The sequence below is a fragment of the Oncorhynchus gorbuscha genome, unplaced genomic scaffold (genome assembly GCF_021184085.1).
Source record: "Oncorhynchus gorbuscha isolate QuinsamMale2020 ecotype Even-year unplaced genomic scaffold, OgorEven_v1.0 Un_scaffold_1636, whole genome shotgun sequence".
In the NCBI taxonomy this organism is placed as follows: Eukaryota; Metazoa; Chordata; class Actinopteri; order Salmoniformes; family Salmonidae; genus Oncorhynchus; species Oncorhynchus gorbuscha.
In genome coordinates, this window is record NW_025746359.1 from 60694 (window position 1) to 87457 (window position 26764).

General features: G+C 50.9%; 1 pseudogene across 1 annotated transcript in view; it reads left to right on the top strand.

Moving 5' to 3' along the window:
* The window catches only part of LOC124023568, a 105931-nt pseudogene that overhangs the window by 44860 nt on the left and 34307 nt on the right, over positions 1-26764 (top strand). The window contains exons 5-6 of the transcript XR_006836700.1: positions 14246-14469; positions 17256-17425. The product of XR_006836700.1 is annotated as a low-density lipoprotein receptor-related protein 6-like (transcript). The remainder of the gene's footprint in view (positions 1-14245; positions 14470-17255; positions 17426-26764) is intronic.

A 26764-nucleotide genomic window follows, 5' to 3' on the forward strand; every position in this document is an offset into this window, starting at 1 on the left:
GTGATGTGTCTGTAGTCCTCTGACAGCAGGGATAATGATGTGTCTGTAGTCCTCTGACAGCAGGGATGTGTCTGTAGTCCTCTGACATCAGGGATAATGGTGTGTGATGTGTCTGTAGTCCTCTGACAGCAGGGATAATGGTGTGTGATGTGTCTGTAGTCCTCTGACAGCAGGGATAATGGTGTCTGTAGTCCCCTGACAGCAGGGATAATGGTGTGTGATGTGCCTGTAGTCCTCTGACAGCAGGGATAATGGTGTCTGTAGTCCTCTGACAGCAGTGATAATGGTGTGTGATGTGTGTGTAGTCCTCTGACAGCAGGGATAATGGTGTGTGATGTGTCTGTAGTCCTCTGACAGCAGGGATAATGGTGTGTGATGTGCCTGTAGTCCTCTGACAGCAGGGATAATGGTGTGTGATGTGCCTGTAGTCCTCTGACAGCAGGGATAATGGTGTGTGATGTGCCTGTAGTCCTCTGACAGCAGGGATAATGGTGTGTGATGTGTCTGTAGTCCTCTGACAGCAGGGATAATAATAATAATAATAATAGATGCCATTTAGCAGACGCTTTTATCCAAAGCGACTTACATAATGGTGTGTGATGTGTCTGTAGTCCTCTGACAGCAGGGATAATGGTGTGTGATGTGTTTGTAGTCCTCTGACAGCAGTGATAATGGTGTGTGATGTGTGTGTAGTCTGACAGCAGGGATAATGGTGTGTGATGTGTCTGTAGTCCTCTGACAGCAGGGATAATGGTGTGTGATGTGTCTGTAGTCCTCTGACAGCAGGGATAATGGCAGGGATAATGGTGTGTGATGATGTGCCTGTAGTCCTCTGACAGCAGGGATAATGGTGTGTGATGTGTCTGTAGTCCTCTGACAGCAGGGATAATGGTGTGTGATGTGTCTGTAGTCCTCTGACAGCAGGGATAATGGTGTGTGATGTGCCTGTAGTCCTCTGACAGCAGGGATAATGGTGTGTGATGTGTCTGTAGTCCTCTGACAGCAGGGATAATGGTGTGTGATGTGTCTGTAGTCCTCTGACAGCAGGGATAATGGTGTGTGTGATGTGTCTGTAGTCCCCTGACAGCAGGGATAATGGTGTGTGATGTGTCTGTAGTCCTCTGACAGCAGGGATAATGGTGTCTGTAGTCCTCTGACAGCAGGGATAATGGTGTCTGTAGTCCTCTGACAGCAGGGATAATGGTGTCTGTAGTCCTCTGACAGCAGGGATAATGGTGTGTGATGTGTCTGTAGTCCCCTGACAGCAGGGATAATGGTGTGTGTGATGTGTCTGTAGTCCCCTGACAGCAGGGATAATGGTGTGTGATGTGTCTGTAGTCCTCTGACAGCAGGGATAATGGTGTCTGTAGTCCTCTGACAGCAGGGATAATGGTGTCTGTAGTCCTCTGACAGCAGGGATAATGGTGTCTGTAGTCCTCTGACAGCAGGGATAATGGTGTGTGATGTGTCTGTAGTCCTCTGACAGCAGGGATAATGGTGTGATGTCTGTAGTCCTCTGACAGCAGGGATAATGGTGTGTGATGTGTCTGTAGTCCTCTGACAGCAGGGATAATGGTGTGTGATGTGTCTGTAGTCCTCTGACAGCAGGGATAATGGTGTGTGATGTGTCTGTAGTCCTCTGACAGCAGGGATAATGGTGTGTGATGTGTTTGTAGTCCTCTGACAGCAGGGATAATGGTGTGACAGCAGGGATGTGTCTGTAGTCTGACAGCAGGGATAATGGTGTGTGATGTGTCTGTAGTCCTCTGACAGCAGGGATAATGGTGTGTGATGTGACAGCAGGGTCTGTAGTCCTCTGACAGCAGGGATAATGGTGTGTGATGGTGTGTGTAGTCCCTGTAGTCCTCTGACAGCAGGGATAATGGTGTGTGATGTGTCTGTAGTCCTCTGACAGCAGGGATAATGGTGTGTGATGTGTCTGTAGTCCTCTGACAGCAGGGATAATGGTGTGTGATGTGCCTGTAGTCCTCTGACAGCAGGGATAATGGTGTGTGATGTGTCTGACAGCAGGGATAAGTCCTCTGACAGCAGGGATAATGGTGTGTGATGTGTCTGTAGTCCTCTGACAGCAGGGATAATGGGTGTGTGATGTGTCTGTAGTCCCCTGACAGCAGGGATAATGGTGTGTGATGTGTCTGTAGTCCTCTGACAGCAGGGATAATGGTGTCTGTAGTCCTCTGACAGCAGGGATAATGGTGTCTGTAGTCCTCTGACAGCAGGGATAATGGTGTGTGATGTGTCTGTAGTCCCCTGACAGCAGGGATAATGGTGTGTGATGTGTCTGTAGTCCTCTGACAGCAGGGATAATGGTGTCTGTAGTCCTCTGACAGCAGGGATAATGGTGTCTGTAGTCCTCTGACAGCAGGGATAATGGTGTCTGATAATGGTGTCTGTAGTCCTCTGACAGCAGGGATAATGGTGTGTGATGTGTCTGTAGTCCTCTGACAGCAGGGATAATGGTGTGTGATGTGTCTGTAGTCCTCTGACAGCAGGGATAATGGTGTCTGTAGTCCTCTGACAGCAGGGATAATGGTGTGTGATGTGTCTGTAGTCCTCTGACAGCAGGGATAATGGTGTGTGATGTGTCTGTAGTCCTCTGACAGCAGGGATAATGGTGTGTGATGTGTCTGTAGTCCTCTGACAGCAGGGATAATGGTGTGTGTGATGTGTCTGTAGTCCTCCTGACAGCAGGGATAATGGTGTGTGATGTGTCTGTAGTCCTCTGACAGCAGGGATAATGGTGTGTGATGTGTCTGTAGTCCTCTGACAGCAGGGATAATGGTGTGTGATGTGTCTGTAGTCCTCTGACAGCAGGGATAATGGTGTCTGTAGTCCTCTGACAGCAGGGATAATGGTGTCTGTAGTCCTCTGACAGCAGGGATAATGGTGTCTGTAGTCCTCTGACAGCAGGGATAATGGTGTGTGATGTGTCTGTAGTCCCTGACAGCAGGGATAATGGTGTGTGATGTGTCTGTAGTCCTCTGACAGCAGGGATAATGATGTGTCTGTGTCCTCTGACAGCAGGGATGTCTGTAGTCCTCTGACAGCAGGGATAATGGTGTGTGGTGTCTGTAGTCCTCTGACAGCAGGGATATGATGTGTCTGTAGTCCTCTGACAGCAGGGATAATGTGTCTGTAGTCCTCTGACAGCAGGGATAATGGTGTGTGATGTGTCTGTAGTCCTCTGACAGCAGGGATAATGGTGTCTGTAGTCCTCTGACAGCAGGGATAATGGTGTGTGATGTGTCTGTAGTCCTCTGACAGCAGGGATAATGGTGTGTGATGTGTCTGTAGTCCTCTGACAGCAGGGATAATGGTGTCTGTAGTCCTCTGACAGCAGGGATAATGGTGTCTGTAGTCCTCTGACAGCAGGGATAAGCAGGGATAATGGTGTGTGATGTGTCTGTAGTCCTCTGACAGCAGGGATAATGTGTGTGTCTGTAGTCCTCTGACAGCAGGGATAATGGTGTGTGATGTGTCTGTAGTCCTCTGACAGCAGGGATAATGGTGTCTGTAGTGTAGTCCTCTGACAGCAGGGATAATGGTGTGTGATGTGTCTGTAGTCCTCTGACAGCAGGGATAATGGTGTGTGATGTGTCTGTAGTCCTCTGACAGCAGGGATAATGGTGTGTGATGTGTCTGTAGTCCTCTGACAGCAGGGATAATGGGGTGTGATGTGTCTGTAGTCCTCTGACAGCAGGGTGTGTGTCTGATGACAGCAGGGGTGTCTGTAGTCCTCTGACAGCAGGGATAATGGTGTCTGTAGTCCTCTGACAGCAGGGATAATGGTGTCTGTAGTCCTCTGACAGCAGGGATAATGGTGTGTGATGTGTCTGTAGTCCTCTGACAGCAGGGATAATGGTGTCTGAGTCCTCTAGTCTGTAGTCTGACAGCAGGGATAATGGTGTCTGTAGTCCTCTGACAGCAGGGATAATGTGTCTGTAGTCCTCTGACAGCAGGGATAATGGTGTGTGATGTGTCTGTAGTCCTCTGACAGCAGGGATAATGGTGTGTGATGTGTCTGTCCTCTGACTGTAGTCCTCTGACAGCAGGGATAATGGTGTGTGATGTGTCTGTAGTCCTCTGACAGCAGGGATAATGGTGTGTGATGTGTCTGTAGTCCTCTGACAGCAGGGATAATGATGTGTCTGTAGTGACCTCTAGTCCTCTGACAGCAGGGATAATGGTGTGTGATGTGTCTGTAGTCCTCTGACAGCAGGGATAATGGTGTGTGATGTGTCTGTAGTCCTCTGACAGCAGGGATAATGGTGTCTGTAGTCCTCTGACAGCAGGGATAATGGTGTCTGTAGTCCTCTGACAGCAGGGATAATGGTGTGTGATGTGTCTGTAGTCCCCTGACAGCAGGGATAATGGTGTGTGATGTGTCTGTAGTCCTCTGACAGCAGGGATAATGGTGTCTGTAGTCCTCTGACAGCAGGGATAATGGTGTCTGTAGTCCTCTGACAGCAGGGATAATGGTGTCTGTAGTCCTCTGACAGCAGGGATAATGGTGTGTGTAGTCCTCTGACAGCAGGGATAATGGTGTCTGTAGTCCTCTGACAGCAGGGATAATGGTGTGTGATGTGCCTGTAGTCCTCTGACAGCAGGGATAATGGTGTGTGATGTGTCTGTAGTCCTCTGACAGCAGGGATAATGGTGTGTGATGTGTCTGTAGTCCTCTGACAGCAGGGATAATGGTGTGTGATGTGTCTGTAGTCCTCTGACAGCAGGGATAATGGTGTGTGATGTGTCTGTAGTCCTCTGACAGCAGGGATAATGGTGTGTGATGTGTCTGTAGTCCTCTGACAGCAGGGATAATGGTGTGTGATGTGCCTGTAGTCCTCTGACAGCAGGGATAATGGTGTGTGATGTGTCTGTAGTCCTCTGACATCAGGGATAATGGTGTGTGATGTGTCTGTAGTCCTCTGACAGCAGGGATAATGGTGTGTGATGTGTCTGTAGTCCTCTGACAGCAGGGATAATGGTGTCTGTAGTCCCCTGACAGCAGGGATAATGGTGTGTGATGTGCCTGTAGTCCTCTGACAGCAGGGATAATGGTGTCTGTAGTCCTCTGACAGCAGTGATAATGGTGTGTGATGTGTGTGTAGTCCTCTGACAGCAGGGATAATGGTGTGTGATGTGTCTGTAGTCCTCTGACAGCAGGGATAATGGTGTGTGATGTGCCTGTAGTCCTCTGACAGCAGGGATAATGGTGTGTGATGTGCCTGTAGTCCTCTGACAGCAGGGATAATGGTGTGTGATGTGTTTGTAGTCCTCTGACAGCAGGGATAATGGTGTGTGATGTGTCTGTAGTCCTCTGACAGCAGGGATAATGGTAATGTGATGTGCCTGTAGTCCTCTGACAGCAGGGATAATGGTGTGTGATGTGTCTGTAGTCCTCTGACAGCAGGGATAATGGTGTGTGATGTGTCTGTAGTCCTCTGACAGCAGGGATAATGGGTGTAATGGTGTTGTAGTCCTCTGACAGCAGGGATAATGGTGTGTGATGTGTCTGTAGTCCTCTGACAGCAGGGATAATGGTGTGTGATGTGTCTGTAGTCCTCTGACAGCAGGGATAATGGTGTGTGATGTGTCTGTAGTCCTCTGACAGCAGGGATAATGGTGTGTGATGTGCCTGTAGTCCTCTGACAGCAGGGATAATGGTGTGTGATGTGTCTGTAGTCCTCTGACAGCAGGGATAATGGTGTGTGATGTGTCTGTAGTCCTCTGACAGCAGGGATAATGGTGTGTGATGTGCCTGTAGTCCTCTGACAGCAGGGATAATGGTGTGTGATGTGTCTGTAGTCCTCTGACAGCAGGGATAATGGTGTGTGATGTGTCTGTAGTCCTCTGACAGCAGGGATAATGGTGTGTGTGATGTGTCTGTAGTCCTCTGACAGCAGGGATAATGGTGTGTGATGTGTCTGTAGTCCTCTGACAGCAGGGATAATGGTGTCTGTAGTCCTCTGACAGCAGGGATAATGGTGTCTGTAGTCCTCTGACAGCAGGGATAATGGTGTCTGTAGTCCTCTGACAGCAGGGATAATGGTGTGTGATGTGTCTGTAGTCCCCTGACAGCAGGGATAATGTGTGTGTGATGTGTCTGTAGTCCCCTGACAGCAGGGATAATGGTGTGTGATGTGTCTGTAGTCCTCTGACAGCAGGGATAATGGTGTCTGTAGTCCTCTGACAGCAGGGATAATGGTGTCTGTAGTCCTCTGACAGCAGGGATAATGGTGTCTGTAGTCCTCTGACAGCAGGGATAATGGTGTGTGATGTGTCTGTAGTCCTCTGACAGCAGGGATAATGGTGTCTGTAGTCCTCTGACAGCAGGGATAATGGTGTGTGATGTGTCTGTAGTCCTCTGACAGCAGGGATAATGGTGTGTGATGTGTCTGTAGTCCTCTGACAGCAGGGATAATGGTGTGTGATGTGTCTGTAGTCCTCTGACAGCAGGGATAATGTGTGTGTGATGTGTCTGTAGTCCTCTGACAGCAGGGATAATGGTGTGTGATGTGTCTGTAGTCCTCTGACAGCAGGGATAATGGTGTGTGATGTGTCTGTAGTCCTCTGACAGCAGGGATAATGGTGTGTGATGTGTCTGTAGTCCTCTGACAGCAGGGATAATGGTGTGTGATGTGCCTGTAGTCCTCTGACAGCAGGGATAATGGTGTGTGATGTGTCTGTAGTCCTCTGACAGCAGGGATAATGGTGTGTGATGTGTCTGTAGTCCTCTGACAGCAGGGATAATGGTGTGTGATGTGTCTGTAGTCCTCTGACAGCAGGGATAATGGTGTGTGATGTGTCTGTAGTCCTCTGACAGCAGGGATAATGGTGTGTGATGTGTCTGTAGTCCTCTGACAGCAGGGATAATGGTGTGTGTGATGTGTCTGTAGTCCTCTGACAGCAGGGATAATGGTGTGTGATGTGTCTGTAGTCCTCTGACAGCAGGGATAATGGTGTGTGATGTGTCTGTAGTCCTCTGACAGCAGGGATAATGGTGTCTGTAGTCCTCTGACAGCAGGGATAATGGTGTGTGATGTGTCTGTAGTCCTCTGACAGCAGGGATAATGGTGTGTGATGTGTCTGTAGTCCTCTGACAGCAGGGATAATGGTGTCTGTAGTCCTCTGACAGCAGGGATAATGGTGTCTGTAGTCCTCTGACAGCAGGGATAATGGTGTGTGATGTGTCTGTAGTCCTCTGACAGCAGGGATAATGGTGTCTGTAGTCCTCTGACAGCAGGGATAATGGTGTGTGATGTGTCTGTAGTCCTCTGACAGCAGGGATAATGGTGTGTGATGTGTCTGTAGTCCTCTGACAGCAGGGATAATGGTGTGTGATGTGTCTGTAGTCCTCTGACAGCAGGGATAATGGTGTGTGATGTGTCTGTAGTCCTCTGACAGCAGGGATAATGGTGTGTGATGTGTCTGTAGTCCTCTGACAGCAGGGATAATGGTGTGTGATGTGTCTGTAGTCCTCTGACAGCAGGGATAATGGTGTGTGATGTGTCTGTAGTCCTCTGACAGCAGGGATAATGGTGTCTGTAGTCCTCTGACAGCAGGGATAATGGTGTCTGTAGTCCTCTGACAGCAGGGATAATGGTGTGTGATGTGTCTGTAGTCCTCTGACAGCAGGGATAATGGTGTGTGATGTGTCTGTAGTCCTCTGACAGCAGGGATAATGGTGTCTGTAGTCCTCTGACAGCAGGGATAATGGATGTCTGTAGTCCTCTGACAGCAGGGATAATGGTGTCTGTAGTCCTCTGACAGCAGGGATAATGGTGTGTGATGTGTCTGTAGTCCTCTGACAGCAGGGATAATGATGTGTCTGTAGTCCTCTGACAGCAGGGATAATGGTGTGTGATGTGTCTGTAGTCCTCTGACAGCAGGGATAATGGTGTGTGATGTGTCTGTAGTCCTCTGACAGCAGGGATAATGGGGTGTGATGTGTCTGTAGTCCTCTGACAGCAGGGATAATGGTGTGTGATGTGTCTGTAGTCCTCTGACAGCAGGGATAATGGTGTGTGATGTGTCTGTAGTCCTCTGACAGCAGGGATAATGGTGTGTGATGTGTCTGTAGTCCTCTGACAGCAGGGATAATGGTGTGTGATGTGTCTGTAGTCCTCTGACAGCAGGGATAATGGTGTCTGTAGTCCTCTGACAGCAGGGATAATGGTGTCTGTAGTCCTCTGACAGCAGGGATAATGGTGTCTGTAGTCCTCTGACAGCAGGGATAATGGTGTGTGATGTGTCTGTAGTCCTCTGACAGCAGGGATAATGGTGTCTGTAGTCCTCTGACAGCAGGGATAATGGTGTGTGATGTGTCTGTAGTCCTCTGACAGCAGGGATAATGGTGTGATGTGTCTGTAGTCCTCTGACAGCAGGGATAATGGGGTGTGATGTGTCTGTAGTCCTCTGACAGCAGGGATAATGGTGTGTGATGTGTCTGTAGTCCTCTGACAGCAGGGATAATGGTGTGTGATGTGTCTGTAGTCCTCTGACAGCAGGGATAATGGTGTGTGATGTGTCTGTAGTCCTCTGACAGAGGGATAATGGTGTGTGATGTGTCTGTAGTCCTCTGACAGCAGGGATAATGGTGTGTGATGTGTCTGTAGTCCTCTGACAGCAGGGATAATGGTGTGTGATGTGTCTGTAGTCCTCTGACAGCAGGGATAAGTCCTCTGGATGTGTGATGTGTCTGTAGTCCTCTGACAGCAGGGATAATGGTGTGTGATGTGTCTGTAGTCCTCTGACAGCAGGGATAATGGTGTGTGATGTGTCTGTAGTCCTCTGACAGCAGGGATAATGTGTGATGTGTCTGTAGTCCTCTGACAGCAGGGATAATGGTGTGTGATGTGTCTGTAGTCCTCTGACAGCAGGGATAATGGTGTGTGATGTGTCTGTAGTCCTCTGACAGCAGGGATAATGGTGTGTGATGTGTCTGTAGTCCTCTGACAGCAGGGATAATAATGGTCTGTAGTCCTCTGACAGCAGGGTGATGTGTCTGTAGTCCTCTGACAGCAGGGATAATGGTGTCTGTAGTCCTCTGACAGCAGGGATAATGGTGTGTTGTGTCTGTAGTCCTCTGACAGCAGGGATAATGATGTGTCTGTAGTCCTCTGACAGCAGGGATAATGTGATGTGTCTGTAGTCCTCTGACAGCAGGGATAATGTGTGTCTGTAGTCCTCTGACAGCAGGGATAATGGTGTGTGATGTGTCTGTAGTCCTCTGACAGCAGGGATAATGGTGTGTGATGTGTCTGTAGTCCTCTGACAGCAGGGATAATGGTGTGTGATGTGTCTGTAGTCCTCTGACAGCAGGGATAATGGTGTGTGATGTGTCTGTAGTCCTCTGACAGCAGGGATAATGGTGTGTGTGATGTGTCTGTAGTCCTCTGACAGCAGGGATAATGGTGTGTGATGTGTCTGTAGTCCTCTGACAGCAGGGATAATGGTGTGTGATGTGTCTGTAGTCCTCTGACAGCAGGGATAATGGTGTGTGATGTGTCTGTAGTCCTCTGACAGCAGGGATAATGGTGTGTGATGTGTCTGTAGTCCTCTGACAGCAGGGATAATGGTGTGTGATGTGTCTGTAGTCCTCTGACAGCAGGGATAATGGTGTGTGATGTGTCTGTAGTCCTCTGACAGCAGGGATAATGGTGTGTGATGTGTCTGTAGTCCTCTGACAGCAGGGATAATGGTGTCTGTAGTCCTCTGACAGCAGGGATAATGGTGTCTGTAGTCCTCTGACAGCAGGGATAATGGTGTCTGTAGTCCTCTGACAGCAGGGATAATGGTGTCTGTAGTCCTCTGACAGCAGGGATAATGGTGTGTGATGTGTCTGTAGTCCTCTGACAGCAGGGATAATGGTGTGTGATGTGTCTGTAGTCCTCTGACAGCAGGGATAATGGTGTGTGATGTGTCTGTAGTCCTCTGACAGCAGGGATAATGGTGTCTGTAGTCCTCTGACAGCAGGGATAATGGTGTGTGATGTGTCTGTAGTCCTCTGACAGCAGGGATAATGGTGTGTGATGTGTCTGTAGTCCTCTGACAGCAGGGATAATGGTGTGTGATGTGCCTGTAGTCCTCTGACAGCAGGGATAATGGTGTGTGATGTGTCTGTAGTCCTCTGACAGCAGGGATAATGGTGTCTGTAGTCCTCTGACAGCAGGGATAATGTAGTCTCCTCTGACAGCAGGGATAATGTGTGTGTCCTCTGACAGCAGGGAGGCTGTTCCCAGCTCTGTAGTCCTCTGACAGCAGGGATAAAGTGTGCCTGTCCTCCACCAGGGATAAGTCCAGCTCTAGAGACAGCAAGACCTAATGGTGTGTGATGTGTCTCTAGTCCTCTGACAGCAGGGATAATGGTGTGTGATGTGTCTGTAGTCCTCTGACAGCAGGGATAATGGTGTGTGATGTGTCTGTAGTCCCCTGACAGCAGGGATAATGGTGAGCCCTACACTGTAGTCCTCTGACAGCAGGGATAAGCCCCCCCCTGATGTCTGAGTCCCCTGACACAGGGAGCCCTACATGTGCCCCCCTCAGGGATAATGGTGTGTGATGTGCCTGTAGTCTCTCAGGGATAATGGTGTGTGAGTCCTCTTCTGAGACAGCAGGGATAATCTTCTGAGCCCTGTCCACAGTCCTCTGACCCAGGGATAACAGTCTTCTGAGCCCTGACACCACAGCCCCCTCTTCTGAGCCCTGACACCACAGCCCCCTCTGTTCCCAGCCTCTGTCCCCCTGTCTCCTAGCCCTCACACCAGTGTGCCCCCCCGGAGTCTGAGCCCTAGAGGACAGCCCCCCTTCTGAGCCCTGCACCACAGCCCCCCCTCTTCTGAGCCCTACACCACAGCCCCCCTCTTCTGAGCCCTACACCACATCCCCCCCTTCTGAGCCCTACACCACAGCCCCCCCCCTTCTGAGCCCTACACCACAGCCCCCCTCTTCTGAGCCCTACACCACAGCCCCCCTCTTCTGAGCCCTACACCACAGCCCCCCCTCTTCTGAGCCCTACACCACAGCCCCCCCCTCTTCTGAGCCCTACACCACAGCCCACCCCTCTTCTGAGCCCTACACCACAGCCCCCCCTCTTCTGAGCCCTACACCACACCCCCCCCTCTTCTGAGCCCTACACCACAGCCCCCCTTCTGAGCCCTACACCACAGCCCCCCCCCCCCTTCTGAGCCCTACACCACAGCCCCCCTCTTCTGAGCCCTACACCACAGCCCCCCTCTTCTGAGCCCTACACCACAGCCCCCCTCTTCTGAGCCCTACACCACAGCCCCCCTCTTCTGAGCCCTACACCACAGCCCCCCTCTTCTGAGCCCTACACCACAGCCCCCTCTTCTGAGCCCTACACCACAGCCCCCTCTTCTGAGCCCTACACCACAGCCCCCCTCTTCTGAGCCCTACACCACAGCCCCCCCTCTTCTGAGCCCTACACCACAGCCCCCCCCCTCTTCTGAGCCCTACACCACAGCCCCCTCTTCTGAGCCCTACACCACAGCCCCCCTCTTCTGAGCCCTACACCACAGCCCCCCCTCTTCTGAGCCCTACACCACAGCCCCCCTCTCCTGAGCCCTACCTTCCTCTCTCCTTTCCCTCCCTTTCTGAGGTGTTGAGCAGCTGGTGGTGGTGCTGGCTGACCTCTGGTCTCCATGGCAACACCTCTACTCCATTCACTGATTCCCAGCCCTGGTCATCTGTCTCTCCTCGGCTTTCATTGACATGTTGTGGTTCAGTTCCCCCAGTTAACAGGGCGAGGGAGGGGAGTATGTGCTGGTTCCTACTGGGTTAACCCTTTCAGCTGTAGGGTTGGTGCTGGTTCCTACTGCCTGGGTTAACCCTTTCAGCTGTAGGGTTGGTGCTGGTTCCTACTGCCTGGGTTAACCCTTTCAGCTGTAGGGTTGGTGCTGGTTCCTACTGCCTGGGTTAACCCTTTCAGCTGTAGGGTTGGTGCTGGTTCCTACTGCCTGGGTTAAACCTTTCAGCTGTAGGGTTGGTGCTGGTTCCTACTGGGTTAACCCTTTCAGCTGTAGGGTTGGTGCTGGTTCCTACTGCCTGGGTTAACCCTTTCAGCTGTAGGGTTGGTGCTGGTTCCTACTGCTTAACCCTTTCAGCTGTAGGGTTGGTGCTGGTTCCTACTGCCTGGGTTAACCCTTTCAGCTGTAGGGTTGGTGCTGGTTCCTACTGGGTTAACCCTTTCAGCTGTAGGGTTGGTGCTGGTTCCTACTGCCTGGGTTAACCCTTTCAGCTGTAGGCATGGTGCTGGTTCCTACTGGGTTAAACCTTTCAGCTGTAGGGTTGGTGCTGGTTCCCTGGGTTAACCCTTTCAGCTGTAGGGTTGGTGCTGGTTCCTACTGCCTGGGTTAACCCTTTCAGCTGTAGGGTTGGTGCTGGTTCCTACTGCCTGGGTTAACCCTTTCAGCTGTAGGGTTGGTGCTGGTTCCTACTGGGTTAACCCTTTCAGCTGTAGGGTTGGTGCTGGTTCCTACTGGGTTAACCCTTTCAGCTGTAGGGTTGGTGCTGGTTCCTACTGCCTGGGTTAACCCTTTCAGCTGTAGGGTTGGTGCTGGTTCCTACTGCCTGGGTTAACCCTTTCAGCTGTAGGGTTGGTGCTGGTTCCTACTGCCTAGGTTAACCCTTTCAGCTGTAGGGTTGGTGCTGGTTCCTACTGGGTTAACCCTTTCAGCTGTAGGGTTGGTGCTGGTTCCTACTGGGTTAACCCTTTCAGCTGTAGGGTTGGTGCTGGTTCCTACTGCCTGGGTTAACCCTTTCAGCTGTAGGGTTGGTGCTGGTTCCTACTGCCTAGGTTAACCCTTTCAGCTGTAGGGTTGGTGCTGGTTCCTACTGCCTGGGTTAACCCTTTCAGCTGTAGGGTTGGTGCTGGTTCCTACTGCCTGGGTTAACCCTTTCAGCTGTAGGGTTGGTGCTGGTTCCTACTGCCTAGGTTAACCCTTTCAGCTGTAGGGTTGGTGCTGGTTCCTACTGGGTTAACCCTTTCAGCTGTAGGGTTGGTGCTGGTTCCTACTGCCTGGGTTAACCCTTTCAGCTGTAGGGTTGGTGCTGGTTCCTACTGGGTTAACCCTTTCAGCTGTAGGGTTGGTGCTGGTTCCTACTGCCTGGGTTAACCCTTTCAGCTGTAGGGTTGGTGCTGGTTCCTACTGCCTGGGTTAACCCTTTCAGCTGTAGGGTTGGTGCTGGTTCCTACTGCCTGGGTTAACCCTTTCAGCTGTAGGGTTGGTGCTGGTTCCTACTGCCTGGGTTAACCCTTTCAGCTGTAGGGTTGGTGCTGGTTCCTACTGCCTGGGTTAACCCTTTCAGCTGTAGGGTTGGTGCTGGTTCCTACTGCCTGGGTTAACCCTTTCAGCTGTAGGGTTGGTGCTGGTTCCTACTGCCTGGGTTAACCCTTTCAGCTGTAGGGTTGGTGCTGGTTCCTACTGCCTGGGTTAACCCTTTCAGCTGTAGGGTTGGTGCTGGTTCCTACTGCCTGGGTTAACCCTTTCAGCTGTAGGGTTGGTGCTGGTTCCTACTGCCTAGGTTAACCCTTTCAGCTGTAGGGTTGGTGCTGGTTCCTACTGCCTAGGTTAACCCTTTCAGCTGTAGGGTTGGTGCTGGTTCCTACTGCCTAGGTTAACCCTTTCAGCTGTAGGGTTGGTGCTGGTTCCTACTGGGTTAACCCTTTCAGCTGTAGGGTTGGTGCTGGTTCCTACTGCCTGGGTTAACCCTTTCAGCTGTAGGGTTGGTGCTGGTTCCTACTGCCTGGGTTAACCCTTTCAGCTGTAGGGTTGGTGCTGGTTCCTACTGCCTGGGTTAACCCTTTCAGCTGTAGGGTTGGTGCTGGTTCCTACTGGGTTTACCCTTTCAGCTGTAGGGTTGGTGCTGGTTCCTACTGCCTGGGTTAACCCTTTCAGCTGTAGGGTTGGTGCTGGTCCCCCCCCTCTTAAGTACTGAGTCACTACGTAGTTCACATGGGCACTGGATGCTATTGTTGCTAGGCACTGGATGCTATTGTTGCTAGGCACTGGATGCTATTGTTGCTAGGCACTGGATGCTATTGTTGCTAGGCACTGGATGCTATTGTTGCTAGGCACTGGATCTCTTCACCCTCCTGTATATCCCTCTCCCTCTCTCTCTCTCCACCCCTCCTGTGGTGTTATCGTGTCCCCACTCAGCCCTCCTGTGGTGTTATCGTGTCCTCTCCTCTCTCACCCCCCTCCAGGTCCCACACAGCTTCCTCCTGTCCCCACTGACCAGCCGCCTCCTGGATACGCCCGTCACCGACATCATCCTCCCGACGGTGACATCCCCACGCCATCGCCATCGACTGACCCGGTGGACGGACACATCTATTCGGTGACGTCCCACATCAGTCCTCCTGGTGGCTCTGACACTCAGTTCATAGTCCCCACTCAGACCTCAGGTCCTCAGCTGGGGTGTCATCAGGTCAGTCATCCTGACCTCAGGTCACGAACAGCTCCTGTGGTGTCATCAGGTCAGTCATCCTGACCTCAGGTCACTAACAGCTGGGCCAGATAGTCACCTCACAGGTCAGTCATCCTGACCTCAGGTCACGAGCAGCTGGGCCAGATAGTCACCTCCAGGTCAGTCATCCTGACCTCAGGTCACTAACAGCTGGGCCAGATAGTCACCTCACAGGTCAGTCATCCTGACCTCAGGTCACTAACAGCTGGGCCAGATAGTCACCTCACAGGTCAGTCATCCTAACCTCAGGTCACTAACAGCTGGGCCAGATAGTTACCTCATTTGGTAACAGCAGCAGAGGTCACTAACAGCTGGGCCAGATAGTTACCTCATTTGGTAACAGCAGAGGTCACTAACAGCTGGGCCAGATAGTTACTACATTTGGTAACAACAGAGGTCACTAACAGCTGGGCCAGATAGTTACTACATTTGGTAACAGCAGCAGAGGTCACGAACAGCTGGGCCAGATAGTTACCTCACAGGTCAGTCATCCTGACCTCAGGTCACTAACAGCTGGGCCAGATAGTCACCTCACAGGTCAGTCATCCTGACCTCAGGTCACGAGCAGCTGGGCCAGATAGTCACCTCACAGGTCAGTCATCCTGACCTCAGGTCACTAACAGCTGGGCCAGATAGTCACCTCACAGGTCAGTCATCCTGACCTCAGGTCACTAACAGCTGGGCCAGATAGTCACCTCACAGGTCAGTCATCCTAACCTCAGGTCACTAACAGCTGGGCCAGATAGTTACTACATTTGGTAACAGCAGCAGAGGTCACTAACAGCTGGGCCAGATAGTTACCTCATTTGGTAACAGCAGAGGTCACTAACAGCTGGGCCAGATAGTTACTACATTTGGTAACAACAGAGGTCACTAACAGCTGGGCCAGATAGTTACTACATTTGGTAACAGCAGCAGAGGTCACGAACAGCTGGGCCAGATAGTTACCTCACAGGTCAGTCATCCTGACCTCAGGTCACTAACAGCTGGGCCAGATAGTTACTGCATTTGGTAACAGCAGAGGTCACTAACAGCTGGGCCAGATAGTTACTGCATTTGGTAACAGCAGAGGTCACTAACAGCTGGGCCAGATAGTCACCTCACAGGTCAGTCATCCTGACCTCAGGTCATCCTGACCTCAGGTCACTAACAGCTGGGCCAGATAGTTACTACATTTGGTAACAGTAGAGATCACTAACAGCTGGGCCAGATAGTTACTACATTTGGTAACAGTAGAGATCACTAACAGCTGGGCCAGATAGTTACTTCATTTGGTAACAGTAGAGGTCACTAACAGCTGGGCCAGATAGTTACTACATTTGGTAACAGTGGAGATCACTAACAGCTGGGCCAGATAGTTACTTCATTTGGTAACAGTAGAGGTCACTAACAGCTGGGCCAGATAGTTACTACATTTGGTAACAGCAGCAGAGGTCACTAACAGCTGGGCCAGATAGTCACCTCATTTGGTAACAGTAGAGATCACTAACAGCTGGGCCAGATAGTTACTACATTTGTTTACTTCTCTGCAGAGCTGCCTCCAGAACGACGCTAACCTGATCTTCTCTCTTAGGTGAACCATCCTAACCTGATCTTCTCTCTTAGGTGAACCATCCTAACCTGATCTTCTCTCTTAGGTGAACCATCCTAACCTGATCTTCTCTCTTAGGTGAACCATCCTGACCTGATCTTCTCTCTTAGGTGAACCATCCTAACCTGATCTTCTCTCTTAGGTGAACCATCCTGACCTGATCTTCTCTCTTAGGTGAACCATCCTAACCTGATCTTCTCTCTTAGGTGAACCATCCTAACCTGATCTTCTCTCTTAGGTGAACCATCCTAACCTGATCTTCTCTCTTAGGTGAACCATCCTAACCTGATCTTCTCTCTTAGGTGAACCATCCTAACCTGATCTTCTCTCTTAGGTGAACCATCCTAACCTGATCTTCTCTCTTAGGTGAACCATCCTGACCTGATCTTCTCTCTTAGGTGAACCATCCTAACCTGATCTTCTCTCTTAGGTGAACCATCCTGACCTGATCTTCTCTCTTAGGTGAACCATCCTAACCTGATCTTCTCTCTTAGGTGAACCATCCTAACCTGATCTTCTCTCTTAGGTGAACCATCCTAACCTGATCTTCTCTCTTAGGTGAACCATCCTAACCTGATCTTCTCTCTTAGGTGAACCATCCTGACCTGATCTTCTCTCTTAGGTGAACCATCCTGACCTGATCTTCTCTCTTAGGTGAACCATCCTAACCTGATCTTCTCTCTTAGGTGAACCATCCTGATCTTCTCTCTTAGGTGAACCATCCTGACCTGATCTTCTCTCTTAGGTGAACCATCCTGACCTGATCTTCTCTCTTAGGTGAACCATCCTGACCTGATCTTCTCTCTTAGGTGAACCATCCTGACCTGATCTTCTCTCTTAGGTGAACCATCCTGACCTGATCTTCTTAGGTGAACCATCCTGACCTGATCTTCTCTCTTAGGTGAACCATCCTGACCTGATCTTCTCTCTTAGGTGAACCATCCTGACCTGATCTTCTCTCTTAGGTGAACCATCCTGACCTGATCTTCTCTCTTAGGTGAACCATCCTGACCTGATCTTCTCTCTTAGGTGAACCATCCTGACCTGATCTTCTCTCTTAGTGAACCATCCTAACCTGATCTTCTCTCTTAGGTGAACCATCCTAACCTGATCTTCTCTCTTAGGTGAACCATCCTAACCTGATCTTCTCTCTTAGGTGAACCATCCTGACGGCATCGCTGTGGACTGGATCGCCCGGAACCTGTACTGGACGGACACGGGAACGGACCGCATCGAGGTGACACGCCTCAACGGAACCATGAGGAAAATCCTGATATCAGAGGACCTGGACGAGCCACGAGCCATCGTACTGGATCCTGTAGCTGGGTAACTGCTGTCTCTACTAGCCCTGATCCTGTAGCGGGGTAACTGCTGTCTCTATACTAACCCTGAGCCATCGTACTGGATCCTGTAGCGGGGTAACTGCTGTCTCTATACTAACCCTGAGCCATCGTACTGGATCCTGTAGCTGGGTAACTGCTGTCTCTATACTAACCCTGAGCCATCGTACTGGATCCTGTAGCTGGGTACCTGCTGTCTCTATACTAACACTGAACCATCGTACTGGATCCTGTAGCGGGGTAACTGCTGTCTCTATACTAACCCTGAGCCATCGTACTGGATCCTGTAGCGGGGTAACTGCTGTCTCTATACTAACCCTGAGCCATCGTACTGGATCCTGTAGCTGGGTAACTGCTGTCTCTATACTAACCCTGAACCATCGTACTGGATCCTGTAGCTGGGTAACTGCTGTCTCTATACTAACCCTGAACCATCGTACTGGATCCTGTAGCTGGGTACCTGCTGTCTCTATACTAACCCTGAACCATCGTACTGGATCCTGTAGCTGGGTAACTGCTGTCTCTATACTAACCCTGAACCATCGTACTGGATCCTGTAGCGGGGTAACTGCTGTCTCTATACTAACCCTGAGCCATCGTACTGGATCCTGTAGCTGGGTAACTGCTGTCTCTATACTAACCCTGAACCTGTAGCTGGGTAACTGCTGTCTCTATACTAACCCTGAACCATCGTACTGGATCCTGTAGCTGGGTAACTGCTGTCTCTATACTAACCCTGATCCTGTAGCGGGGTAACTGCTGTCTCTATACTAACCCTGATCCTGTAGCTGGGTAACTGCTGTCTCTATACTAACCCTGAACCATCGTACTGGATCCTGTAGCGGGGTAACTGCTGTCTCTATACTAACCCTGAACCATCGTACTGGATCCTGTAGCGGGGTAACTGCTGTCTCTATACTAACCCTGAGCCATCGTACTGGATCCTGTAGCTGGGTAACTGCTGTCTCTATACTAACCCTGAACCATCGTACTGGATCCTGTAGCGGGGTAACTGCTGTCTCTATACTAACCCTGAACCATCGTACTGGATCCTGTAGCTGGGTAACTGCTGTCTCTATACTAACCCTGATCCTGTAGCTGGGTAACTGCTGTCTCTATACTAACCCTGAACCATCGTACTGGATCCTGTAGCGGGGTAACTGCTGTCTCTATACTAACCCTGAACCATCGTACTGGATCCTGTAGCGGGGTAACTGCTGTCTCTATACTAACCCTGAACCATCGTACTGGATCCTGTAGCGGGGTAACTGTCTCTATACTAACCCTGAGCCATCGTACTGGATCCTGTAGCGGGGTAACTGCTGTCTCTATACTAACCCTGAACCATCGTACTGGATCCTGTAGCTGGGTAACTGCTGTCTCTATACTAACCCTGAGCCATCGTACTGGATCCTGTAGCTGGGTACCTGCTGTCTCTATACTAACCCTGAGCCATCGTACTGGATCCTGTAGCGGGGTAACTGCTGTCTCTATACTAACCCTGAACCATCGTACTGGATCCTGTAGCGGGGTAACTGCTGTCTCTATACTAGCCCTGAACCATCGTACTGGATCCTGTAGCGGGGTAACTGCTGTCTCTATACTAACCCTGAACCATCGTACTGGATCCTGTAGCGGGGTAACTGCTGTCTCTATACTAGCCCTGAACCATCGTACTGGATCCTGTAGCTGGGTACCTGTCTCTATACTAGCCCTGAACCATCGTACTGGATCCTGTAGCGGGGTAACTGCTGTCTCTATACTAACCCTGATCCTGTAGCTGGGTACCTGCTGTCTCTATACTAACCCTGAACCATCGTACTGGATCCTGTAGCTGGGTAACTGCTGTCTCTATACTAACCCTGAACCATCGTACTGGATCCTGTAGCGGGGTAACTGCTGTCTCTATACTAACCCTGAACCATCGTACTGGATCCTGTAGCTGGGTACCTGCTGTCTCTATACTAACCCTGAACCATCGTACTGGATCCTGTAGCGGGGTAACTGCTGTCTCTATACTAACCCTGAACCATCGTACTGGATCCTGTAGCGGGGTAACTGCTGTCTCTATACTAACCCTGAACCATCGTACTGGATCCTGTAGCGGGGTAACTGCTGTCTCTATACTAACCCTGAACCATCGTACTGGATCCTGTAGCGGGGTAACTGCTGTCTCTATACTAACCCTGAGCCATCGTACTGGATCCTGTAGTGGGGTAACTGCTGTCTCTATACTAACCCTGAGCCATCGTACTGGATCCTGTAGCTGGGTAACTGCTGTCTCTATACTAACCCTGAACCCATCGTACTGGATCCTGTAGCTGGGTAACTGCTGTCTCTATACTAACCCTGATCCTGTAGCTGGGTAACTGCTGTCTCTATACTAACCCTGAGCCATCGTACTGGATCCTGTAGCTGGGTAACTGTCTCTATACTAACCCTGAGCCATCGTACTGGATCCTGTAGCGGGGTAACTGCTGTCTCTATACTAACCCTGAGCCATCGTACTGGATCCTGTAGCGGGGGTACCTGCTGTCTCTATACTAACCCTGAGCCATCGTACTGGATCCTGTAGCGGGGTAACTGCTGTCTCTATACTAACCCTGAACCATCGTACTGGATCCTGTAGCGGGGTAACTGCTGTCTCTATACTAACCCTGAGCCATCGTACTGGATCCTGTAGCGGGGTAACTGCTGTCTCTATACTAACCCTGAACCATCGTACTGGATCCTGTAGCTGGGTAACTGCTGTCTCTATACTAACCCTGAGCCATCGTACTGGATCCTGTAGCTGGGTAACTGCTGTCTCTATACTAACCCTGAGCCATCGTACTGGATCCTGTAGCGGGGTAACTGCTGTCTCTATACTAACCCTGAGCCATCGTACTGGATCCTGTAGCGGGGTAACTGCTGTCTCTATACTAACCCTGAGCCATCGTACTGGATCCTGTAGCGGGGTAACTGCCGTCTCTATACTAACCCTGAACCATCGTACTGGATCCTGTAGCGGGGTAACTGCTGTCTCTATACTAACCCTGATCCTGTAGCTGGGTACCTGCTGTCTCTATACTAACCCTGAACCATCTTACTGGATCCTGTAGCTGGGTAACTGCTGTCTCTATACTAACCCTGAACCATCGTACTGGATCCTGTAGCGGGGTAACTGCTGTCTCTATACTAACCCTGAACCATCGTACTGGATCCTGTAGCTGGGTACCTGCTGTCTCTATACTAACCCTGAACCATCGTACTGGATCCTGTAGCGGGGTAACTGCTGTCTCTATACTAACCCTGAACCATCGTACTGGATCCTGTAGCTGGGTAACTGCTGTCTCTATACTAACCCTGAACCATCGTACTGGATCCTGTAGCGGGGTAACTGCTGTCTCTATACTAACCCTGAACCATCGTACTGGATCCTGTAGCGGGGTAACTGCTGTCTCTATACTAACCCTGAGCCATCGTACTGGATCCTGTAGTGGGGTAACTGCTGTCTCTATACTAACCCTGAGCCATCGTACTGGATCCTGTAGCTGGGTAACTGCTGTCTCTATACTAACCCTGAACCCATCGTACTGGATCCTGTAGCTGGGTAACTGCTGTCTCTATACTAACCCTGATCCTGTAGCTGGGTAACTGCTGTCTCTATACTAACCCTGAGCCATCGTACTGGATCCTGTAGCTGGGTAACTGTCTCTATACTAACCCTGAGCCATCGTACTGGATCCTGTAGCGGGGTAACTGCTGTCTCTATACTAACCCTGAGCCATCGTACTGGATCCTGTAGCGGGGTACCTGCTGTCTCTATACTAACCCTGAGCCATCGTACTGGATCCTGTAGCGGGGTAACTGCTGTCTCTATACTAACCCTGAACCATCGTACTGGATCCTGTAGCGGGGTAACTGCTGTCTCTATACTAACCCTGAGCCATCGTACTGGATCCTGTAGCGGGGTAACTGCTGTCTCTATACTAACCCTGAACCATCGTACTGGATCCTGTAGCTGGGTAACTGCTGTCTCTATACTAACCCTGAGCCATCGTACTGGATCCTGTAGCTGGGTAACTGCTGTCTCTATACTAACCCTGAGCCATCGTACTGGATCCTGTAGCGGGGTAACTGCTGTCTCTATACTAACCCTGAGCCATCGTACTGGATCCTGTAGCGGGGTAACTGCTGTCTCTATACTAACCCTGAGCCATCGTACTGGATCCTGTAGCGGGGTAACTGCTGTCTCTATACTAACCCTGAACCATCGTACTGGATCCTGTAGCGGGGTAACTGCTGTCTCTATACTAACCCTGATCCTGTAGCGGGGTAACTGCTGTCTCTATACTAACCCTGAGCCATCGTACTGGATCCTGTAGCTGGGTAACTGCTGTCTCTATACTAACCCTGAACCATCGTACTGGATCCTGTAGCTGGGTAACTGCTGTCTCTATACTAACCCTGAACCATCGTACTGGATCCTGTAGCGGGGTAACTGCTGTCTCTATACTAACCCTGAGCCATCGTACTGGATCCTGTAGCGGGGTAACTGCTGTCTCTATACTAACCCTGAACCATCGTACTGGATCCTGTAGCGGGGTAACTGCTGTCTCTATACTAACCCTGAGCCATCGTACTGGATCCTGTAGCGGGGTAACTGCTGTCTCTATACTAACCCTGAACCATCGTACTGGATCCTGTAGCTGGGTAACTGCTGTCTCTATACTAACCCTGAACCATCGTACTGGATCCTGTAGCGGGGTAACTGCTGTCTCTATACTAACCCTGAGCCATCGTACTGGATCCTGTAGCGGGGTAACTGCTGTCTCTATACTAACCCTGAACCATCGTACTGGATCCTGTAGCGGGGTAACTGCTGTCTCTATACTAACCCTGAGCCATCGTACTGGATCCTGTAGCGGGGTAACTGCTGTCTCTATACTAACCCTGAACCATCGTACTGGATCCTGTAGCGGGGTAACTGCTGTCTCTATACTAACCCTGAGCCATCGTACTGGATCCTGTAGCGGGGTAACTGCTGTCTCTATACTAACCCTGAACCATCGTACTGGATCCTGTAGCGGGGTAACTGCTGTCTCTATACTAACCCTGAACCATCGTACTGGATCCTGTAGCGGGGTAACTGCTGTCTCTCTACTAACACTGAACCAGGGCTCTTAATGGGTCCTGTAGCTGGGTACCTGCTGTCTCTATACTAACCCTGAACCATCGTACTGGATCCTGTAGCTGGGTAACTGCTGTCTCTATACTAACCCTGAACCATCGTACTGGATCCTGTAGCTGGGTAACTGCTGTCTCTATACTAACCCTGAACCATCGTACTGGATCCTGTAGCTGGGTAACTGCTGTCTCTATACTAACCCTGAACCATCGTACTGGATCCTGTAGCTGGGTAACTGCTGTCTCTATACTAACCCTGAACCATCGTACTGGATCCTGTAGCGGGGTAACTGCTGTCTCTATACTAACACTGAACCAGGGCTCTTAATGGGTCCTGTAGCTGGGTACCTGCTGTCTCTATACTAACCCTGAACCATCGTACTGGATCCTGTAGCTGGGTAACTGCTGTCTCTATACTAACCCTGAACCATCGTACTGGATCCTGTAGCTGGGTAACTGCTGTCTCTATACTAACCCTGAACCATCGTACTGGATCCTGTAGCTGGGTAACTGCTGTTTCTATACTAACCCTGAACCATCGTACTGGATCCTGTAGCGGGGTAACTGCTGTCTCTATACTAACCCTGAACCATCGTACTGGATCCTGTAGCTGGGTAACTGCTGTCTCTCTACTAACCCTGAACCATCGTACTGGATCCTGTAGCTGGGTAACTGCTGTCTCTATACTAACCCTGAACCATCGTACTGGATCCTGTAGCGGGGTAACTGCTGTCTCTATACTAACCCTGAACCATCGTACTGGATCCTGTAGCGGGGTAACTGCTGTCTCTATACTAACCCTGAACCATCGTACTGGATCCTGTAGCGGGGTAACTGCTGTCTCTATACTAACCCTGAGCCATCGTACTGGATCCTGTAGCGGGGTAACTGCTGTCTCTATACTAACCCTGAACCATCGTACTGGATCCTGTAGCGGGGTAACTGCTGTCTCTATACTAACCCTGAGCCATCGTACTGGATCCTGTAGCGGGGTAACTGCTGTCTCTATACTAACCCTGAACCATCGTACTGGATCCTGTAGCTGGGTAACTGCTGTCTCTATACTAACCCTGAGCCATCGTACTGGATCCTGTAGCGGGTTAACTGCTGTCTCTATACTAACCCTGAGCCATCGTACTGGATCCTGTAGCGGGTTAACTGCTGTCTCTATACTAACCCTGAACCATCGTACTGGATCCTGTAGCGGGGTAACTGCTGTCTCTATACTAACCCTGAACCATCGTACTGGATCCTGTAGCTGGGTAACTGCTGTCTCTATACTAACCCTGAACCATCGTACTGGATCCTGTAGCTGGGTAACTGCTGTCTCTATACTAACCCTGAACCATCGTACTGGATCCTGTAGCTGGGTAACTGCTGTCTCTATACTAACCCTGAACCATCGTACTGGATCCTGTAGCTGGGTAACTGCTGTCTCTATACTAACCCTGAACCATCGTACTGGATCCTGTAGCGGGGTAACTGCTGTCTCTATACTAACACTGAACCAGGGCTCTTAATGGATCCTGTAGCTGGGTACCTGCTGTCTCTATACTAACCCTGAACCATCGTACTGGATCCTGTAGCTGGGTAACTGCTGTCTCTATACTAACCCTGAACCATCGTACTGGATCCTGTAGCTGGGTAACTGCTGTCTCTATACTAACCCTGAACCATCGTACTGGATCCTGTAGCGGGGTACCTGCTGTCTCTATACTAACCCTGAGCCATCGTACTGGATCCTGTAGCGGGGTAACTGCTGTCTCTATACTAGCCCTGAGCCATCGTACTGGATCCTGTAGCGGGGTAACTGCTGTCTCTATACTAACCCTGAACCATCGTACTGGATCCTGTAGCTGGGTACCTGCTGTCTCTATACTAACCCTGAACCATCGTACTGGATCCTGTAGCGGGGTAACTGCTGTCTCTATACTAACCCTGAACCATCGTACTGGATCCTGTAGCGGGGTAACTGCTGTCTCTATACTAACCCTGAGCCATCGTACTGGATCCTGTAGCGGGGTAACTGCTGTCTCTATACTAACCCTGAACCAGGGCTCTTAATGGGTCCTGTAGCTGGGTACCTGCTGTCTCTATACTAACCCTGAACCATCGTACTGGATCCTGTAGCGGGGTAACTGCTGTCTCTATACTAACCCTGAGCCATCGTACTGGATCCTGTAGCGTGGTAACTGCTGTCTCTATACTAACCCTGAACCATCGTACTGGATCCTGTAGCTGGGTACCTGCTGTCTCTATACTAGCCCTGAGCCATCGTACTGGATCCTGTAGCTGGGTACCTGCTGTCTCTATACTAACCCTGAGCCATCGTACTGGATCCTGTAGCGGGGTAACTGCTGTCTCTATACTAACCCTGAACCATCGTACTGGATCCTGTAGCTGGGTAACTGCTGTCTCTATACTAACACTGAACCATCGTACTGGATCCTGTAGCGGGGTACCTGCTGTCTCTATACTAACCCTGAACCAGGGCTCTTAATGGATCCTGTAGCTGGGTACCTGCTGTCTCTATACTAACCCTGAACCATCGTACTGGATCCTGTAGCTGGGTACCTGCTGTCTCTATACTAACCCTGAACCATCGTACTGGATCCTGTAGCTGGGTACCTGCTGTCTCTATACTAGCCCTGAGCCATCCTGGATCCAGCTGGGTACCTGCTGTCTCTATACTAACCCTGAACCATCGTAATGGATCCTGTAGCGGGGTAACTGCTGTCTCTATACTAACCCTGAACCATCGTACTGGATCCTGTAGCTGGGTACCTGCTGTCTCTATACTAACCCTGAACCATTGTAATGGATCCTGTAGCGGGGTAACTGCTGTCTCTATACTAACCCTGAACCATCGTACTGGATCCTGTAGCGGGGTAACTGCTGTCTCTATACTAACCCTGAACCATCGTACTGGATCCTGTAGCGGGGTAACTGCTGTCTCTATACTAACCCTGAGCCATCGTACTGGATCCTGTAGCGGGGTAACTGCTGTCTCTATACTAACCCTGAACCATCGTACTGGATCCTGTAGCTGGGTACCTGCTGTCTCTATACTAACCCTGAACCATCGTACTGGATCCTGTAGCTGGGTAACTGCTGTCTCTATACTAACCCTGAACCAGGGCTCTTAATGGATCCTGTAGCTGGGTACCTGCTGTCTCTATACTAACCCTGAACCGGGGCTCTTAATGGATCCTGTAGCTGGGTACCTGCTGTCTCTATACTAACCCTGAACCAGGGCTCTTAATGGGTCCTGTTGCTGGGTAACTGCTGTCTCTATACTAACCCTGAACCAGGGCTCTTAATGGATCCTGTAGCTGGGTAACTGCTGTCTCTTTACTAACCCTGAACCCTGAGCCATCATACATGTTGCTGGTAGGGCTCTCCCCTCTCTCTGGTAGGGCTCTCCCCTCTCTCTGGTAGGGCTCTCCCCTCTCTCTGGTAGGGCTCTCCCCTCTCTCTGGTAGGGCTCTCCCCTCTCTCTGGTAGGGCTCTCCCCTCTCTCTGGTAGGGCTCTCTCCCCTCTCTCTGGTAGGGCTCTCCCCTCTCTCTGGTAGGGCTCTCCCCTCTCTCTGGTAGGGCTCTCTCCCTCTCTCTGGTAGGGCTCTCTCCCCTCTCTCTGGTAGGGCTCTCTCCCTCTCTCTGGTAGGGCTCTCCCCTCTCTCTGGTAGGGCTCTCCCCTCTCTCTGGTAGGGCTCTCTCCTCTCTCTCTGGTAGGGCTCTCTCCCCTCTCTCTGGTAGGGCTCTCTCCCCTCTCTCTCTGGTAGGGCTCTCTCCCCTCTCTCTCTGGTAGGGCTCTCTCCCCTCTCTCTCTGGTAGGGCTCTCTCCCCTCTCTCTCTGGTAGGGCTCTCTCCCTCTCTCTCTGGTAGGGCTCTCTCCCTCTCTCTCTGGTAGGGCTCTCTCCCCTCTCTCTCTGGTAGGGCTCTCTCCCCTCTCTCTCTGGTAGGGCTCTCTCCCTCTCTCTCTGGTAGGGCTCTCTCCCCTCTCTCTCTGGTAGGGCTCTCCCCTCTCTCTCTGGTAGGGCTCTCCCCTCTCTCTCTGGTAGGGCTCTCCCTCTCTCTCTGGTAGGGCTCTCCCTCTCTCTCTGGTAGGGCTCTCCCTCTCTCTCTGGTAGGGCTCTCTCCCTCTCTCTCTGGTAGG